Source organism: Periplaneta americana, chromosome 1, assembly GCF_040183065.1.
Source record: "Periplaneta americana isolate PAMFEO1 chromosome 1, P.americana_PAMFEO1_priV1, whole genome shotgun sequence".
Classification (NCBI taxonomy): Eukaryota; Metazoa; Arthropoda; class Insecta; order Blattodea; family Blattidae; genus Periplaneta; species Periplaneta americana.
Window position 1 is genome coordinate 163,696,862 of NC_091117.1, and position 22,096 is coordinate 163,718,957.

Consider the following 22,096-nt stretch of genomic DNA (forward strand, 5'->3'; position numbering starts at 1 on the left):
AACTTCATTAACAAAATATATTTCAAATTAACGTACCGGTATATTATTTTTAACACAATAGGACACTTCTTCGTTCATCCAAGGCATATATTTTAAAGTCTAGTGTTTTTGTAGCTAATTGGAAAATTAACACGGAAATAAAATAGTTTATAAGTACCGGTAATTAATCAAGTAGGAGCCCAACTTCATTAACAAAATATATTTCAAATTAACGTACCGGTATATTATTTTTAACACAATAGGAAACTTCTTCGTTCATCCAAGGCACATATTTTAAAGTCTAGTGTTCTTGTAGCTAATTGGAAAATTAACACGGCAATAAGATAGTTTATAAGTACCGGTAATTGTCCACACCTGTGGAGTAACCAGGTGGCCCGGGTTCGAATCCCGGTCGGGGAAAGTTACCTGGTTGAGGTTTTTTCCGGGGTTTTCCCTCAACCCAATACGGGCCAATGCTGGGTAGCTTTCGGTGCTGGACCCAGGACTCATTTCACTGGCATTATCACCTTCATTTCATTCAGACGCTAAATAACCTAGATGTTGATATAGCGTCGTAAAATAACCCAATAAAATAAAAAACTACCGCTAATTAATCAGTTAGGAGTCCAACTTCATTAACAAAATATATTTCTACAAGACCTGGGATTTTTTAGGTTTTTAAGTTATCTTTCGGGCACCTAAAATAGGCTCTAAAATTCTTAAAATTGGCACTAAGAATACAGTAAATCTACTGACATAAAGGCCCATTCACAATGAAAATTAAACATAACCGTAACATAAACACACAAGTTTGCGGCCAGGTTACCAAATGGGATCACTCGCAATGGTTCTCATAAACACTGACATTAACATTGCCGTTAGACGTTAACATGAAAGTTTGCGAATTCCAAACTTTCATGCTTATGCTTACGTGATTTGCAAACAGTACACAATCGTGGAGCGCTGAAGTATAGCTATGTCAGAATATGAGGAGATGTCGTTGTTATGTTATGTTTCCATGGTTATTAAGTATCTTTACGGTTATGTTTATGTCCCCATCATGAATGATGTGATTTTACCGTTACATTCTTAAGTTAACGCTTACGTTACGTTTAATTTTTATTGTGAATGGGCCTTAAACCTGTCTCATTTTAGAATACTTAAATGCTTTCGATCCGGGCCGGGATCGAACCCGCAACCTCGGGCACAGAAGCCCAGCACTCTACCGACTACGCCACCCAGGCCGACGTGGATAGGTAGATATAAAGAAAAATACATGAATAAATAGAAGTAAAATAATATAGAAGACAAAATGCAAGGAGGAATAAATTAAAAATATAAGTAGGAAAGGTATAAGGGAAGGAGAATGCAGAAGAGTCGATTAATAAACTGTAACTGATCGGTAAACGTCGAACAGTACAGTACAAATATACGTTCACTGTAAACACATTATTTAAACAGGTTTGTGTATCGAAGCGTTAAAATACGAATTGATTAATCCTGTCCCTCATAACAGTGATTAGTTAAATATGTATTTATTTCCGTGTCGTTTTTGTTTCGGTGGACGGGGCAACGAGAGTTTGGTTTCGTTATTAAATTCTGTGGGATTCCTGTGATTGATGAATAGGTCTCTTGCGGACGGAAAGCTGCCACTTACCGATAAATATCTCTCAGCTCGATTTCGCACCACGCAAGACATTATCAAATATCCACTCATGTAATACCAGGGATTCGAGTTATTACAATAGCATATTTACCATTTGAGAGAACTATCTCTACAGAAATAAAAAATTCGCTTTTCCGTATCGCCCTTATTTATATAGCTTTATTAACACTGCACTTTTGGACTGTGTAGTTTTCAGCCAAGCGTGTGAATTTTCGATTTTACATTTAGGCCTATCCATTATTCCCTTAGCCGTTGTTGAATATTGCATTAATTAAAAAAACTAGCATTATTATTACAACGTTCATTGAAGGCGTCAAGGGAACTCACTTGGTAGAGCAACTGTTTTCGTACTGGGAAGGTCCTGGATTGAGTTAGTGGAATTTTTCTTTTCAAAACGATTCCGGGGTCCGCTCATCCTAGTGTCAAATTCTTCAAGACATGTAAAGGAAATGTTTATATTTTTTATATCTTTAATGCCAAAATGGATCAAATTGTTGGGGAAACTCGTTCAAGTTCAGACATGAATGATCGAAAATCGCTTAATTATTTATTAGATTTAGTAGGACTTTGCTATTTAGTAGGACTTTGCTAATCAACATTTTATGTCTTGTCACCCATATGTATTCTCCAATTAGTATATTAACTGAATAATATATCTCAAGTAAATTAATCGTCCAATTTGTCTCGGGCATTTTAGATCTTATAAATTGTGTGTTTGTGTATATGTGTGTGTGTGTGTGTGTGTGTGTGTGTATTCCCCTTATGTTATGTAACTGATTTTGATTATGTGTAATTTTCTACTTTATTTTATATATTATGTAACTGATCTTGACCATTTGTAATTTTATATTATATTTGTATTTATATTTATTATATATTATTGTAACTGATCTTGTCTATTGTAATTTCCTACTATATTTTATGTAATTTCTAAGTTATTTTCTTTTGTGTTGTTTTGTAATCAAATTTTGTATCTCATGTATTTGTATTATTGAAACCTGGTTGAGTGGAAGAGAAGGCCTCATGGCCTTAACTCTGCCAGGCAAAATAAACCTACTACTACTACTACTACTACTACTACTACTACTACTACTACTACTACTACTACTACTACTACTACTACTACTACTACTACTACTACTACTACTACTACTACTACTACTACTACTACTACTACTACTACTACTACTACTACTACTACTACTACTACTACTACTACTACTACTACTACTACTACTACTACTACTACTACTACTACTACTACTACTACTACTACTACTACTACTACTACTACTACTACTACTACTACTACTACTACTACTACTACTACTACTACTACTACTACCACCACCACCACCTACATGTCGTAGTTACTGTATTTTCTGGAGCCCAACATCGCATAAATTATATACTGCGACCATGCTTTCTTGAAAAATAGTTTATATTCGTATATAGTGGCGACGATAACTGGAATAATGTTACTAAAATATAGTAATTGCATGAAGCCAAAAACATCGGTGGTTTTGCTCATCAGAGAAAAGAAGTTATCTTATATTTACAACTTGAAAATTGAAGTGTGGTATATGATCATTTTGCGAAGAAAATATGGGTTTTATCACAGTCTAGTATATACAGTCGCGAAGCTCAATACGTAGTAAATAAGCAAACATTAGATAGTTGCTCACCACTAGGATCGCTAATATCGCCTCATTACAGGCAATGCAAAATAGTACCGCCACAGTCTATTGTTTCTAGCACCCTCAAAACTCAAGCTTCGTGACTGTATATAGTAGACTGTGGTTTTATGTAATAAGGAGGCAGCGAATTCTGGAATAAACGTTAATGACATACCGAATCTGTTCACCAGAGAACTGATTGAGAAAATGTAATTAAAATATTAATAAAATAACAATTTGTAGCATGTGATATGAAGCTAGAGAAGCAATAAGCACATTTAAATATGTGCGCAATCATTTTAATGCTCTGTAATTGAGAGAGAGAGACAGAGAGAGATATATGGGGTGGGAGGGGGAGAGGGGAGAGAGAGAGAGAGAGAGGTTTTAAAAGACATATCCAGATAATTTTGTAATATGTATTTTCTAATGAAAAATCTTTTTTACTATTTTAACATGTAAAATGGAATTTTATGGTACCGGTACAACGAGACATTTTACTACTAGAATTTAACTTGATACAATCTGACCCTATTGAGAGTTTGCCAAAATACACAGAACAATGCACAAGTCAATTAACATTAATGTGTATGTGGTTACTTTTGATCATAACTTAAATTTAAATGTTATGTAGTCCATATCGATGGTGCCAAAATATAGAAGCAGAATATTTAATAATAATGACAACAATTTCATCTTGTAGCTGTTTACTTTATTTGTATTTTTCTCTCCAATTGACAAAGAACTTTGGATTGGTTCCTTTAGCTCCGAAAGATATCGGTAATCATTATTTTCTTTAGGGAGTAATACTCTAGAAAGAATGGAATACTTGACTCATAGATAGTTTGTTTTTCTATATTCATTTCAACTGGTCGGACTGCTGATGTTTCAGATTTGGCAGAGGGATCTATTATTTCAGCTTCTTCTTTTCGTCTGTCAATCGATATTATATCGATTCTGCGAGTGCTGCTACAGTCAGCTATACAGTGTATTTTTTCGTGTAATTCTACGAAAATAGATCAACTATTGATCAGATATTTTGTATTCGACAGATAATGGAGAAAAAATGGGAGTATAAGGGTACAGTGCATCAGTTATTCATAGATTTCAAAAAGCAATATGACTCGGTTAAGAGAGAAGTTTTATATGATATTCTTATTGAATTTGGTAATCCCAAGAAACTAGTTCGATTAATTAAAATGTGTGTCAGTGAAACGTACAGCAGAGTCCGTATAGGTCAGTTTCTGTCACATGCGTTTCGAATTCACTGTGGGCTAAAGCAAGGAGATGCACTATCACCTTTACTTTTTAACTTTGCTCTAAAGTATGCCATTAGGAAAGTCCAGGATAACAGAGAGGGTTTGGAATTGAACGGGTTACATCAGCTGCTTGCCTATGCGGATGACGTGAATATGTTAGGAGAAAATCCACAAAACGATTAGGGAAAATACAGGGATTTTACTTGAAGCAAGTAAAGAGATAGGTTTGGAAGTAAATCCCGAAAAGGCAAAGTATATGATTATGTCTCGTGACGAGAATATTGTACGAAATGGAAATATAAAAATTGGAAATTTATTCTTTGAAGAGGTGGAAAAATTCAAATACTTGGGAGCAACAGTAACAAATATAAATGATACTCGGGAGGAAATTAAACACAGAATAAATATGGGAAATGCCTGTTATTATTCGGTTGAGAAGCTTTTATCATCCAATCTGCTGTCAAAAAATTTGAAAGTTAGAATTTATAAAAGAGTTATATTACCGGTTGTTCTTTATGGTTGTGAATCTTGGACTCTCACTTTGAGAGAGGAACAGAGATTAAGGGTGTTTGAGAATAAGGTTCTTAGGAACATATTTGGGGCTAAAAGGGATGAAGTTACAGGAGAATGGAGAAAGTTACACACCATAGAACTGCACGCATTGTATTCTTCACCTGACATAATTAAGAACATTAAATCCAGACGTTTGAGATGGACAGGGCATGTAGCATGTATGGGCAAATCCAGAAATGCATATAGAATGTTAGTTGGTAGGTTGGAGGGAAGAAGACCTTTGAGGAGCCCGAGACGTAGATGGGAAGATAATATTAAAATGGATTTGAGGGAGGTGGGATATGATGATAGGGACAGGATTAATCTTTACCAGGATAGGGTCCAATGGCGGGCTTATGTGAGGGCGGAAATGAACCTCCGGGTTCCTTAAAAGCCAGTAAGTAAGTAAGTTCTACGAAAATAAATGCATTGACATCCACATATCAGTGCATATATTTTGTTGATAAAAACAGAATTCTTAAATGAAAAAATCCAAAACTCAGCCAAAACACAAATGTTATGACAGTCGTAAACCCGGAGAGGCCGTATTACTTTCACTAGCAAGAAAACAAACCACTAACCGGATAGAAAATGGCCAAATAAAATCTGTGAACATTTTCAACGACGAAGAGAAGGGAAGCGACTAGAAGCATTTGAAATGTGGATATGGAGAAGAATGGAAAGCGTGTGAAATGGACAGACAGAATAAGAAATGAAGTCGTGTTGGAAAGAGTGGGTGAAGAAAGAATGATGCTGAAACTATCAGAAAGAGAAAAAGGAATTGGTTGAGTCACTGGATGAGAAGAAACTGCCTCCTGAAGAATGCACTGGAAGAATGGTGAACGGGAGAAGAGTTCGGGGCAGAAGAAGATATCAGTTGATAGACGACATTAAGATACTGTATGTGGATCGTATGTGGAGATAAGATGAAGACAGAAAATAGGAAAGATTGGAGAATGCTAGATTTGCAGTGAAAGACCTGTCATTGAGCAGAAAATTGTCATTTATATATAAATTTAGTGGATCGCACTTCTGAGAATTTTTTTACAATATTCGAGATAAACATTTAAGAAGAGGTCATCGTATTATGGATATTATGCCATGAACTAAATTAGATAGATAGATTGGGTAATATTAGACATAAAGATAATAATTTTCTCTAAAATCCAATTGGGGGCATGGAAGGGTAATAAAATTGTCAACGAAGAAGGAGAGCGCCTTTGTCCACTGTGTAGAGAAAAGGACTCCTATAGACATATTTTATTACAGTGTGTCGAATTGGAACATGTACGGAGAAAATATCTACCACCCTCGATGCTAAGTCAGAATAGGAGTTCGCTTGAATGTCTTAACCTCATGGGGAATAGAGAATGCGAACAAAGTTTGGATTGTTCCTCTTGAAGGCGAGACAGATTAGAACTTCAGCTGTTGATACGAACTGACTAAGGGATAATGGTATCTACCCAATTATACACTTTTATGTATGTTTTAGGTTAGAATATATTATATAATGTGTTTTGTTGTGCCATTTTCATTTTAATAGGTGTGTTCTTTTAGAGAGTGTTTGAATATAATCATAGGTAAGGGGAGTGAAATCTAAAAATAACTAAATTAAGTTAGTGTAGTTTAAGAAGCAGGATCACGACATAAAGAGACACTGCGCAGTTAGGTTATAAATTTTACGTAAAAGGGCAGCTAGTATTATAATTTGTTTCAGTGTCATGGCTTCATTATTTCTTGTTTAGGTTAGTAGTAGTAGTAGAACATCTTATCACTATGATAATCCTAATGCAAAACAGGTATTCGTACTGCATGGAACGAACGACACTGTTGGTGGCTTTACATGCAATACAGGATAGCATCAGTATCCATTTTCTATGTCACTTCGCGTTAAAGAAAAGTTTCGGGTTGAGCGATGAGTGAGCTGTAATCCTTTGTTGAAAGCACAAGCTGTTTAGATCGTATCGTGTTTTTTAACGTGCTGACACTCCAGCTCAAGTTCTATCTGAAGAGCGATGTGCGGTATTTAACATCTTATTCCGTGCACGACTGTATCCTTATAGTGATAAACTATTAATACCGATAACGATAGCAGTTTTATTACGATTTTTTTTATTCGAGGTAACTTACCACTTTTTTCCTTCATATTACTTTATGGAGGAAGTATGATGGTTAATGATCGCCATAATGTGATGAAAATTTTGTAAAATATGAAATTTACTTTGATAAAATATGAAATAAATATTTCATTGCTAAATATCTTCGTTCCTAAACCTTTGAAGCAGGTACACATAATTATTTATAAAATAATCCTGCACAGATTAATAGTTTCGTCTATATTTAATATGCTACACATCTGTGAGCAGTATGGGATGAAGATAAATGCAAACAAGACGAAGACCATGGTTATCGGAAAAAATAAAGAAGGTAAACGTGCGAATTCGAAATGAGGCAGTAGAGCAAGTGGACAGCTTCATATACTTCGGGTGTACTATAATCAGCAGGGAACGGATTTATATGGACTAAAAATATATGAAATATGTAAATATATATGTAGTTATTTTTACCAAAATATGGAATTAAATATGGATTTTTACCAAAATATGGAATTAAATATGGACTTAAAATTATAAAAAAATGACTATGTACGTTAAATATTGGTACATTTTAATCAAACTAAACAAAAAATATAATGGACGTACCTTATCTTCCAATGTAGTTTCAACAAAACACAATTTTTATTGTCTGTTACCATAACAATAGGTTACAAACATTTCTTTCAAGTGCTGAAAAGTGAATCTTCTTCTATTGTCTCTGAGGATAGATTTATACTGACTAAAAGAGCGTTCGACGTCACAAGAAGTAACTGGTACATAATTCAATTTCACAATGTCTGCTGGGGATAAGTCCAAGTTAATCTTCACTGTTGATTCACCACTCATCACAGCAACAACCTTTTGTAGTTCTTCATATCCAGGGTTTTTTGAAAGTACAGTGTCCACCTTAGCTCTTACTGCATCTGCAACTTTACCTCTACCACGATTCAGTTGTTCCACAGTACTATTTATAATTTCAAAACTTTCAGATAGCGAAAGGTGCCTATTTTGGAGACTTTTGAGCGTTTTTATGATGCATGAAAATGTATGCTGAATGTGAGCTAAGTCATTCTTCACACTTATGTCACAGGTAACTGTTTTCGCAGTATCAATTGAGACTGCATCTTCAGAGTCCAATGCAAGGAGAACATTGTTAATAGAGTCTATATGTTCGGCATAATATTCAACTGCTTCTAGCCATGTACCCCATCTAGTTAAAATTGGCTTTGGTGGCAATGGAATTTCAGGGTACATTTCTTTCAACACGTTAACTCTACTGGGAGCTTTGAGAAATACTTTTTTCACTGATGAAATCAACAAATCTACTTTAGGGAAATTGTCTCTGACCACTTCTGCCACACGATGAAATGCATGCGCCACACAAGTAAAATGAGTCAATTTAGGATATACAACAGATAATGCTTGTCCAGCTTTGACCATATAAGGGGCAGCATCGCTAATAAAGAATAACACATTATCGTACATAATACCCTTTGGCCACAGGATACCCATAGCTTCGTTGAACAGTTTAACTATAGTTTTGTTATTGCACTTTTCTAGAACATCACAATGTAAAAGAATTCGTTCAGAATATTGTTCACTTAACAAACCGATAACTACATTACCAACAAGTCTACCTTCTTTGTCGGGAGTCTCATCAATGGAAACCCAAATTGAACTATCTTTAATTTCATCTCTTATCTTCTGTATTGTCTCATCGTAGATGGATGGAGCATACGTCTTCCTAAGTGTTGACTCATCCGGGATTGTATGTTGAGTATATTTTTCAAGGAATTCCCTGAAGACCTTATTCTTTAGTTTGTAGAGAGGAATATCAGCAGAGATGAGAGAACGGCACAGGTCGATGTTAAACTCAGATCTTACATTCGATGTTGTTGGTTGTGTTAAAAACAATTGTCTCTGCTTGGAATTTAGTTGTTTGTTGGCCTGATGTTTACTAGTTGTAATGTGTTGTTGCACCAGGAACTTTTGTGTAGATGATACTGCACACTGACACAAATTACAAAATAATATTTTATTGTCAGTTGATAAACCATCTTCTTTAAATTCTGAAATGTAACTTGTTAGTTTTGATTTTAAATTGACTGAATGACGTACTTTTGGCATATTTACCGTCTTTATAGTATGATTTACAAAACTGAACCTATGTGTACTCTGACTGGCATTTAACTGTTGAGCTGCACAACTGAAGTCTGTTAAAAATTTTAAATTAAATTAATACAGTTTTGTAACTTACTTTCCCATTGTTGATAGGACTGCTAATTTTCAAATAACTCTGATGTTAAAGGGATTACTGAACATGTGTTTAAATCTCTATTGTTGAAATGTATTTTTAAAAGTTAATGGAATTTTGTTTTATTTTATTGTTAAACCTAATATAATATGGACTGTTTTATATGAAATATGGAAAATATATGGAAATTAACGAAAATATGTACTAAACTCTAAAATATGGAAAAATATGGAAAATAAAAGTAGGATTTTTCAACCCTACACATTGTGAAACATAAAGATAATGCAAAATATAAATTATATTAGCTTTATAAGTAAATATGTATTTACATATAAATCCTTTCCCTGATAATCAGTAACATGAGCTGCTGCCAGAAGTCAAAAGGAGGATAGCAATGGCCAAGGAAGCTTTTAATAGAAAAAAATAGCATCTTCTGCGAACCTCTGGATTTAAATTTAAATTTTAATTGGTTATTTAACGACGCTGTATCAACTACTAGGTTATTTAGCGTCAATGAGATTGGTGATAGTGAGATGATATTTGGCGAGATGAGGCCGAGGATTCGCCATAGATTACCTTGCATTCACATTACGGTTGGGGAAAATCTCGGAAAAAACCCAACCAGGTGATCAGCCCAAGCGGGGATCGAACCCGCGCCCGAACGCGACTTCAGACCGGCAGGTAAGCGCCTTAACCGACTGAGCCACGCCGATGGCTCGAACCTCTGGAAAAAGAACGAAGGAAGAGACTAAGGGTGCTATTCATAGACATTTCGCTAGCCCGCGCTACGAGCGTGCTAAACTAGCCCCGGCTATGGACTGGTTACTTGTACAGGACTCATATCATAACATATCTCTAACCATGGTTTATGAATACGAAAAACGTTAGTTCGCTGATCATCCACCGGAAGCCCGCGCCAAGAATATCTATGAATACGGCCTTATGAGACTAGTGAAGTGCTTTATGCGTAGTGTGACATTGTATGGAGAAGAAACATGGACATTAAGACGAAGTTACTCCTGTGGAGTAACGGTCAGCGCGTCTGGCCGCGAAACCAGGTGGCCCGGGTTCGATCTCCAGTCGAGGCAAGTTATCTGGTTGAAGTTTTTTCCGGGGTTTTCCCTCAATCCAATATGAGCAAATGCTGGGTAACTTTTGGTGCTGGATCCCGCACTCATTTCACCGGCATTATCACCTTCATCTCATTCAGACGCTAAATAACCTGAGCTGTTGATAAAGCGTCTTAAAATAACCTACTAAAAAAAAACGAAGTGAAGAGAAACGATTAGAAGCATTTGAAATGTGGATATGGAGAAGAATGGAGAGCTTGTGAAATGGACAGACAGAATAAGAAATGAAGTGTGTTGGAAAGAGTGGGTGAAGAAATGATGCTAAACCTGATCAGGAAGAGAAAAAGAAATTGAGTTCGCTAGCTGAGAAGAAACTGCCTCCTGAAGGATACACTGGATGAACGGGAGAAAAGTTAAGGACAGAAGGAGATATCAGTTAGTAGACATTAAGATGTACGTGGAGACGAAGAGAAAGGCAGAAAATAGGAAAGAATGGAGAATGGGTTTGCAGTGAAATATCTGTACGGAGAATTACAGCAGTTTTTAACAGAACCTTTGTAGATCATTGGATTGGTCGGTCGGGACACATAAATGGCCTGCACGCTCACCAGACGTAACACTAATAGACTTTTATTTTTGTAAAAAATTAAAACAAATATACCAAGATGTTCCGACCTGCCTCGAAGTTATGGAAGACCATGTAACACGAGCATGCTCTGTGATAAGTCCAGATGAAATTCGATGTGGAGAATTGTCCCCACAGAATCGCTTTACAGTATATTGTATCAGTACTTATGGTCATCATTTTGAACACGTAATTTTATCTACTTAAAGATTAACTTTTTGGTCCTACAGAATACGTCTGTTACGGTAACAATTAATGTTAGAGGAGAAAAAATCGCTCCAGCACCGCGGATCGAACCGTGGTCCTTGGTTTTATGTATCAAGCGCTCTAACCATTGAGCTACGCCGAAGTTCAATCTACAGCACCGGATCGAATCCCTCTCCTCCAGTTTTTTTCCCCTTTGTGGCCTGACTCCAAGTTTGACATATATGTTGATATTTTTATATTAAGTCAACTGCCATTATACAAGGAGCGCACTCAGTTGAGTGACTGGTGGCCGCGATTCCATAGTACTATGCACTGTGCAGGGGACTTACTCCGTGTGTTATATCTAAGGAGTTGAACATTGACTTTTTTCTATATCGGCGACGTAGTATACTAATAAGAGTAAGTGTAGGATTTAGATTTCATTTAAAATACCTTCTAAATTTGTCCACATCTGTGGAGTAACGGTCAGTGCGTCTGGCCGCGAAACCAGGTGGCCCGGGTTCGAATCCCGGTCGGTGCAAGTTACCTGGTTGAGGTTTTTTCCGGGGTTTTCCCTCAACCCAATATGAGCAAATGCTGGGTAACTTTCGGTGCTGGACCCCGGACTCATTTCACCGGCATTATCACCTTCATATCATTCAGACGCTAAATAACCTAGATGTTGATACAGCGTCGTAAAATAACCCAATAAAAAATAAAAAAATAAAACCTTCTAAATTTGCTTCATAGAACCATCTATATATACTGGGTGTTCAGTTCAAAATGTGTCTTGGCTCGCTGTATGCCGTCATGTGGCTAGCTGATGAGCCTAGAGAATTCAATCTTCCTACACTTCCGCAGCTCAGGTGTATAATCTAAGAGGCAGAGAAGTTGGCTAGCAAGTACGGCGTTCATTCTGAAGAGTACGTGCCGATACGTACGGTAACGCCGGTAGTGGCAGGAATGTGAACTGTTTGGAAATACGTACTGTCGGGATATGGGGAGAGGGTTAAGACGATTACTTACTTATTTGTTGACATTAACTTCGACGGTCAACATGGACACGGAGCATTTGATTTGTGTTGTGTAATGTTATCGTACGCAACCGATGATAACAAATACCCTGCGTACGACTTGCTGGCGCAAAACACAGTTCGAAAGAGGTTATGGTAGCACACAGACCGTACAGACCGCCATCTGTTGCTACGACGTTCAAGTTATACCGTACACGTTCTCAAGTTCAGATTGAAGAACGCCTTAAATAATAGGCAACTTATCTAACATTTAAGCTGAAACTCGCTTCAAATCGGTGACCCAACAACAGTGACGTCATGACACACTTTGAAATGAACACCCAGTATAATTTGAACTGGTAATGGAAATTATGGGAAAACGGCTGAACTGATTTTAATAAATGACCCCTCATTTTGAAGCTTGGAACTCAAAGTTCTCAGAAAAATAGTAGTTTTCAGTGAAATGTCAATTTTTCAACATAATTTTCCTATTTTCCAAAATCCATCTGTCTTCAGTTTTGAGAACTAGCTAAACTAGCTAATTGCAGTTCAGAATAAAACAAAACACATACTACAGTAAACAATATTACACGAAGGCCATGATCTGCAAGAATGCTGAGATATTTAGAGCTCAAATTAAATTGGTTATTAAAAACTTAACTTACTAAAAATAATTTACAGGTCCGATTCTGTGGTGTGTAATTTTCTGTGTACACCTGTGTATTGGATATTAAAACCTACAAAACTTGAGGTGGTTTGATGACATTATTACCATTAGAAATGAAATATTATTGTAGTTAATGCCATGATGTGACTATTTTTCATGTGACATGTCCTGGGCTCTTGTCCGCACGGTGAAGTACTCCGTAACTCACGACACCATAGAATTCGTTCGATGATCGCCGAACAGCTTAGATCAATAAATTTTCAAGTGTTCGAAGAAGTTCACGGACTGGCAGACAATGGCAGTACAAGAAGAATAGACATGATTGCCATCCCGCCAAATAACAACAATGGCTACATCATCGATCCCACCGTTAGATTTGAAAAACAAAAGAGCCAACCTGAAGGTGTAAATAGGGGAAAAAACGACATCTATGTACGTACCGTTCCATATTTCATGGACAAATACGGTCTACAACAAATTGAAGTAATAGGCCTTATGGTTGGAACGCGCGGAACTATTCCCGGTTTCTTCTTCCAGACCTGGCAACGTTTCGGCCTACAGAGGAAGGCAATTGACGACATCGTTCTTGCAGCTCTGAGAGGATCAGTATTTATACTCCGCAACCATCTCTACGGTTAACAATGATCTTCAACTGATTAATTAGTAGCTACTTATTTATTCAGTCATTTCTTGTCATTCTTGTAAGACTCCCTTCAACTTAAACATATGTATATTATTTATACTTCCAACTGCCTATTGCTCAATATGCTCTGTCTTTGTGGCAGCCTGTTAATACAGGGAGCTGTTATCTTTTAGGTAAATAAATAAAATACATAGTAATGCTATATTGATGATATGAAAATGAAACGTTTTGGGGTTATATAAGTACAGTAGATGTAGAGAATAACTTAAATTAGATTTTGATTTCTATATTTTACTGAGTGGCGGCTATATAGTATATGTTACTGAAAGCTATAGAACTTACGTAAGGTAATAATATTATTAAAAATCAAATATTTTTATAGTTATTAATCAAGTGGGGTTGGGTATTTTTCATATATTTAATGGCGGTGTGGTGTAGATATTTATATGCGTGGTTCTCTTCAGTATTGGATCGAGAGAGAGTATCTTTAATTATTATGGAAGCAAATAACTTTCAGAATGTCTGGTATTCTTCATTGAAAATAAATCTGAAAAATGTTTATTTGAACGTCTAATGAACTTAGTTTGCAGAATTTGCTGCACAAGCCACTAGTAGAATGTAATTACTACTCCGGGGAATTTATCTTAGTTAAAATGAAATAAGACATTTTTCTTTACATTGAGAAACAAATTAAAATTGAGGAAACTGTAAATACTGAAGAGCAGTTAGGTAAGTTACAATGAAAACAGACTTAAATTAAGCAATTATATAACAAAATAAATAAAACTCTTGAAAGGTAGTTGGAAGCAGTCAATGAATAAAGATATCATTTTAAAAAGGCGAAGTTTATTTTGCAGCAAAAAACACAAGAAAGCAGTTAATAAGAACGTGGGAAGAAGGAGACAATTATTGAGAGAACAGTGTACGTATAAAGAGGAGGAGGAAAGAGAGAGGACAGATAGTGAAAGAAGGACAGCGAAGTGGAGAAGAGAAAAAAAGGGCTACGAGGAAGAGAGTTCAGATAGGAAAAGAAAGGAAGGTTATCGTAAAACGTAGTGTATATGAGTAGAGATGAAGACTGTCAAGAAATGAAATACGAGTATTATGTGGAAAGAAAGAACATTATGGCTCACTAGTTTCTGAAACCGTTACAGGCTTTGAGTTGCACAATGCGTCACACCGTATCGTAGTATTTTGGAATCCTATCATGAACCTTTAGCTTTTCAGCAATCCAGTCACTGTATTTGAAAACTTCACTATCTTTTTATATTTGGAAGCTGGTACGTTTGTTGCGAAAAGCCAATGAGGTTGATATCGATGGCATAACATACTTTCTTCGCCCAACAAACTCACATTGCTGATTCATAAGCTGTTAAAGGGCAGCAGTTTAAACTGCATATAATTCAGAAATAAAATTTCAATTTTGAGCTTAAATTCTTTATTGGACTGTAAATGCAATTAAACTATAAAATTGTGTTGCACATCCTTAGGCAATTTGACAAAAATCATATAGTTTTCAGAAATTTCCTGGTTTCAACCCCCTTTTTTATTATCCAGTTTAATAAACCCTATTTCACCCTGAGGTATATTAGGGTTATAGGTGGCATCAAAATACATATTTTATAACCAATAAACAATAGTAAAGTGATAACATAAAATAGTGGTCACAGTTACAATTTGCATGAATTATGTAGAAGCATGCACAATAGTGAAAGAATGGCTCCTGTTAAAGATTAATGAGAGTTTGAGGAATAATCAATATAAAAGGTATACAAGAGTGTCTAACCGTTTCAGAGTAAATCACGATCTTAAAAAGATAATCAATAGTAGATTAATAAAACAAAGTTTCACTTTCACTTCCAAATTAATACTTAATTCATGAACAATGAAACAGTTAAGAGTAATAAAGAGATATTGCAAGCAATGATTTACGGTTACAATTTACATACATGATTCAGGAACAATTACAATAATTAAAATATAACACAAGTAATTACTTACAACTAACGAATACCGAAATTCTTGAAGGGCAATATATAATGGTAGGGGCAATACAAAAGATTTAAAAACAAATGTAAACAGTACAGTAAAGGAATAGTAGAAAACATGATTTAAGATCACAAATTAAGCACATTCTTTTTAAAGCAATAGGTAACAACAAAGAGATACTAATAACCAGGGAAAGGATTTATATGTAAATACATATTTACTTATAAAGCTAATATAATTTATATTTTGCATTATCTTTATGTTTCACAATGTGTAGGGTTGAAAAATCCTACTTTTATTTTCCATATTTTTCCATATTTTAGAGTTTAGTACATATTTTCGTTAATTTCCATATATTTTCCATATTTCATATAAAACAGTCCATATTATATTAGGTTTAACAATAAAATAAAACAAAATTCCATTAACTTTTAAAAATACATTTCAACAATAGAGATTTAAACACATGTTCAGTAATCCCTTTAACATCAGAGTTATTTGAAAATTAGCAGTCCTATCAACAATGGGAAAGTAAGTTACAAAACTGTATTAATTTAATTTAAAATTTTTAACAGACTTCAGTTGTGCAGCTCAACAGTTAAATGCCAGTCAGAGTACACATAGGTTCAGTTTTGTAAATCATACTATAAAGACGGTAAATATGCCAAAAGTACGTCATTCAGTCAATTTAAAATCAAAACTAACAAGTTACATTTCAGAATTTAAAGAAGATGGTTTATCAACTGACAATAAAATATTATTTTGTAATTTGTGTCAGTGTGCAGTATCATCTACACAAAAGTTCCTGGTGCAACAACACATTACAACTAGTAAACATCAGGCCAACAAACAACTAAATTCCAAGCAGAGACAATTGTTTTTAACACAACCAACAACATCGAATGTAAGATCTGAGTTTAACATCGACCTGTGCCGTTCTCTCATCTCTGCTGATATTCCTCTCTACAAACTAAAGAATAAGGTCTTCAGGGAATTCCTTGAAAAATATACTCAACATACAATCCCGGATGAGTCAACACTTAGGAAGACGTATGCTCCATCCATCTACGATGAGACAATACAGAAGATAAGAGATGAAATTAAAGATAGTTCAATTTGGGTTTCCATTGATGAGACTCCCGACAAAGAAGGTAGACTTGTTGGTAATGTAGTTATCGGTTTGTTAAGTGAACAATATTCTGAACGAATTCTTTTACATTGTGATGTTCTAGAAAAGTGCAATAACAAAACTATAGTTAAACTGTTCAACGAAGCTATGGGTATCCTGTGGCCAAAGGGTATTATGTACGATAATGTGTTATTCTTTATTAGCGATGCTGCCCCTTATATGGTCAAAGCTGGACAAGCATTATCTGTTGTATATCCTAAATTGACTCATTTTACTTGTGTGGCGCATGCATTTCATCGTGTGGCAGAAGTGGTCAGAGACAATTTCCCTAAAGTAGATTTGTTGATTTCATCAGTGAAAAAAGTATTTCTCAAAGCTCCCAGTAGAGTTAACGTGTTGAAAGAAATGTACCCTGAAATTCCATTGCCACCAAAGCCAATTTTAACTAGATGGGGTACATGGCTAGAAGCAGTTGAATATTATGCCGAACATATAGACTCTATTAACAATGTTCTCCTTGCATTGGACTCTGAAGATGCAGTCTCAATTGATACTGCGAAAACAGTTACCTGTGACATAAGTGTGAAGAATGACTTAGCTCACATTCAGCATACATTTTCATGCATCATAAAAACGCTCAAAAGTCTCCAAAATAGGCACCTTTCGCTATCTGAAAGTTTTGAAATTATAAATAGTACTGTGGAACAACTGAATCGTGGTAGAGGTAAAGTTGCAGATGCAGTAAGAGCTAAGGTGGACACTGTACTTTCAAAAAACCCTGGATATGAAGAACTACAAAAGGTTGTTGCTGTGATGAGTGGTGAATCAACAGTGAAGATTAACTTGGACTTATCCCCAGCAGACATTGTGAAATTGAATTATGTACCAGTTACTTCTTGTGACGTCGAACGCTCTTTTAGTCAGTATAAATCTATCCTCAGAGACAATAGAAGAAGATTCACTTTTCAGCACTTGAAAGAAATGTTTGTAACCTATTGTTATGGTAACAGACAATAAAAATTGTGTTTTGTTGAAACTACATTGGAAGATAAGGTACGTCCATTATATTTTTTGTTTAGTTTGATTAAAATGTACCAATATTTAACGTACATAGTCATTTTTTTATAATTTTAAGTCCATATTTAATTCCATATTTTGGTAAAAATCCATATTTAATTCCATATTTTGGTAAAAATAACTACATATATATTTACATATTTCATATATTTTTAGTCCATATAAATCCGTTCCCTGCTAATAACAATACACTGACTGTAGTTACAGATTAAACACATTATTTTAAAAAACAAACACGCGAAGGATTAATAGCTATTTTCAGGCATCATTCAAAGGGACCGTGACTGTAATTCACATCTTCTTGACGTTATTTCGTATATTATTTTGTGTTTCAATCTATTTCAATTTGTTATTTTTCACTGTAACAACAAAATATGTTTCATAAAGCCTCAAGATATTTCTCTATATTTATTGTATCACGGTGCTCTTTGTTATGGCAACCTGTAATGGTTATAGGAAGAAATATTTATAAATAAAAATAAAATAGTAATTAAATACATTATTTTAAAAGCAATAAATAGCTATATTAAGAGATGACTTGAAATTTACAAATTAAATGCATCATTTATTAACAATTGGCATTAAGGGGGTATTACAAGAAATGGTTCAAAATTGGAATTTAAATACATAATTAAAAAAAATAAGTAATAAAAAAATAAAAAATAAAAACCAACAATACAATAGTATGCGAAATTGAAGACTTACAGTTTCATAATAGTTGATTAGAACTAATACGATTTTTACCCCAGAATAATTTAACATTTTACAGTTTCACGAATATTCTATTCAAGAAGGACATGAAATAATTATGATTTCAACCCCTTTTATACAAGAATTTAATTTGGAGATGATTTTAGAAAATAAACTGCTTTCACTGATCAAATATTGCTCTGAAGTGAATGGAAAGCGAAAGATGCACTTATTATTTATTTATTTTTCATCATGTTATTATTTGCTTTTCCTATAGAGAGAAAAAAATCAATTGCATGTTATGTAGAATTACATATCAAATATAATTTGTATGGAGTTAAATGCCGATTTTTAAGAAAAAACCCACTAAGTACAATTATGCAGGTGATTCACGAGGATTTACGGGGCATATTTCCGAAGACATTTTGAGCAAAAAATATTATATAAACATGGGTCCTATTCTCAGTATTTTCTGAGTTACTCTAATTTTAAGTTTTTGTAAAATACTCTTCTTCTAAGAGTGAAAGGATATTGCAAATAGCGAATGAACTATTCAGAAGTATCATTTCTTTAATTGGCTAGTATTCTGAAGCTAAAAATTTGTTGTGAATTTCATAGTAGCTTCTTACAGAATTATTTTGCTAATTTTTACTCTTTTAGACTGTACATTAGGATGCAAATTTGAACTTTAAAGAATCGAGACACTGGAAGTGGTGTGATCTGTAACATTGTTGCGATAAGTGCGTAAGAATAATGTAATTTTTAGTTAAAACTTAAAAAAAAAAAAACTTGTATAAAGCAAAATACTAAGGAATTAACAACACGTTTTAGATTCAGAATAATAGCTAATAAAGTTAAAGAAATAATATTTCTGAGTAGTTCAATCTCTATTTGCAAAATTCTTTTACCCTTAAAACTAAAGAAAAAAGGTACTTTATAAGCTATTTAAAATTAGTGTAACTCTAGAAGACGCTGATAAGTTTGTATGACTTTTTTTGCTCAAAATGTCTTCATAAATAAACTTCGTAAGTGTCGGTAACTCCTCGTGAATCACCCTCTATACAGATAAGTTAGAAATAAACTAATTTTTACCGTAATGTTGGATAATGAACAAAGTTTTGACAATACAAATTACATTAGAGATCAATAATACGACACAGGACTTTATTGTATTAGTACCCATAAACAGAATAACATATTAGTACAGCCATAAACTCGACGAGCTGAGTTTTGCACGATATAATTAGATTTTATATAGACTACTGCAGGCCTGAGCGTTAATACCTCAAATGAGGTACTGCAGACTACCCCTTAAGTCCCCACTCCACATTTCCCGGCAGAGATAGTTATGTATCGGATCGATATGAGTAGGCCTGAAGTCGAGCATTGCTGAGTGACGGATTGTATAAGGCAAGCATCATAGCTTTCGGTTCTCGCTGGTCACCTAAAATCAATCACTGATGTACAGTGCTTTACTGTGTGTTCGTTTCTAATGCGGTTTAGCGGAAAGGACATGGATGGGGGGTATCTCTTTCCTTTTTCCTTCCCTTTTATGCCCAGGCTGGAGTACTGTACTCGCGCGCGCGCGTGTTTTTTATGTAGTGCATGTGTGTTAGTACGTTCGTTGAGGAATAGTATAGTCACTGACGTGATATTGGGTAACGAGCCGAACTCGTGTAGTACGGTTGTTTTCGGGCGAGGGTTCATATTCTACTTGGACTAATTACTTGGTTGGATTTTTTTTTTAATTTTTAGACAACTGTAAGGGGGTTATTAGATAAACTGAGAGCGAATCCTCGGATTAATCTCTTCAAAATACAGTGTCACAGATCCACTTTAAAGTTATTACAGCGTAGTTAAATAAGCCATTAACCCTAAGTAGAGGAAGGTTTTGTGTACCGTAAATCTGCTGCATTGAATCCAGGTCTTTACTTTCCTTCAGAAGAAAGTCGTACTAATAATTTATCATCTTTCGGCTCGTTTATTATTTATTATTTAATTATTTAATAATAATAAGAAAGACACTCTTTCAGCTTTCCCAATAACGGGACTGCCTCATTGGACAAAGCATAACTAACACACAGGGTGAAAAAGAAACAGACCACAAAAGAGAAATGTGGAGAACGAACAAAAAAGGGAAATTAAGTACAGGAAAAATAATAGCGTACATATAACAGGACTAAACATAGTAAACAAACAGATTAGACGTTCAAACTAAAGTTCTTCCTCTTTAGGAAACAAAGTACAGGTGGTATTTTAAAATGGCAAGTAATCCTCTGATAACAGTAAGGGAAACATCACGAATGAAGTCGTTGTTCAGCTGGAACTTCTTGCAGAAACTGACAAAGTGGCGAAGTATTGTGCCCCTAGCGCCAACCATTAGCCCAACTACTTCAATGGAGGTGAGGTGATATTTCTCCAAATAGAATGGAACTGCGGGCTCATAAATTCTGCATTTTTCTGCGTGGACTTCAGCGGGCTGTTGTTCCTGTGCCTCGAACCTGACTGTCGGGTCGATAATGTAGGCGGATGTAGAGCCTGGTGGAATGGCAAGCATGTCAATTCGCCGACGGGATCCCTCTTGAGAGATGCCATGGACTTCTTCGTGTACAATGATACCTTTCTTCCTCAAGGCTTCGGCAATCATGGATCTGATTCTGTGATGTCTAGAGTTCAGAATACGGAATATAATTCAACAATAGAAATAGAAATAAAATAATGCAATTAATATAAGAAGAGGATACAATGATATTAACAAAATTTGAGGACCGAATGAGCAGCGCTCGTGTTCGGTCGCAGTTCAGATATATTATTCATATAAGAGGAATATAGGAAATAACATAAAATAGGAACTAAAATTAAAATTATAGTTACAGTGAAATTATATGATATAATATTAACATAGAGAAGAGTAATATCGTACGTGAATGAAGTAGGAAAATTTATGAAAAGAATATATATTCCGAAATTATAGAATACAAATAAAATATAGCCTGATCAATCCATACACATAGGCTATAAATTTATTTAATCAAGTTGAAAACATTAACACGTTTCTAATTTTCTTATTATATGTTAGAAGTTCTTGGTGTAATTTAGCTAAATAATTATACAACCGAAGGCCAAAATTAATACTATGCTTTAGACCTGCATATGTGAAACATTTATTTACTATTTTGTCTTTTGTCATGATTATGTGCCTGTAATATAAACTTATTACGATTTTTATGATAAAATTTTAACAGAGTATATTTATAAATTTGCTCAATATTAAATACATTAAATTCAGAATAAATTAATTTGGTTGGATAATCAAAACGTTTCTTCAAACAAATTTTAATTATTTGTTTTTGTAGTAAATTTAATGGACTAAGATTAATTTTTGTACTTTCACACCAAACAATAAAGCTATATTGAATGATAATCTGAAAAATGGCCAAATAAACATTTCGTAGAACTCTAATGGGAAAGTAGCATCGAAGATTAACGACTTCATAAGTTTTGAAGGTCATGTTTAGTTTCAGATAA

General features: G+C 34.7%; 1 protein-coding gene across 2 annotated transcripts in view; it reads right to left on the reverse strand.

Moving 5' to 3' along the window:
• The window catches only part of jus (julius seizure), a 469,463-nt gene that overhangs the window by 106,605 nt on the left and 340,762 nt on the right, over positions 1–22,096 (reverse strand). The window lies entirely within an intron of this gene.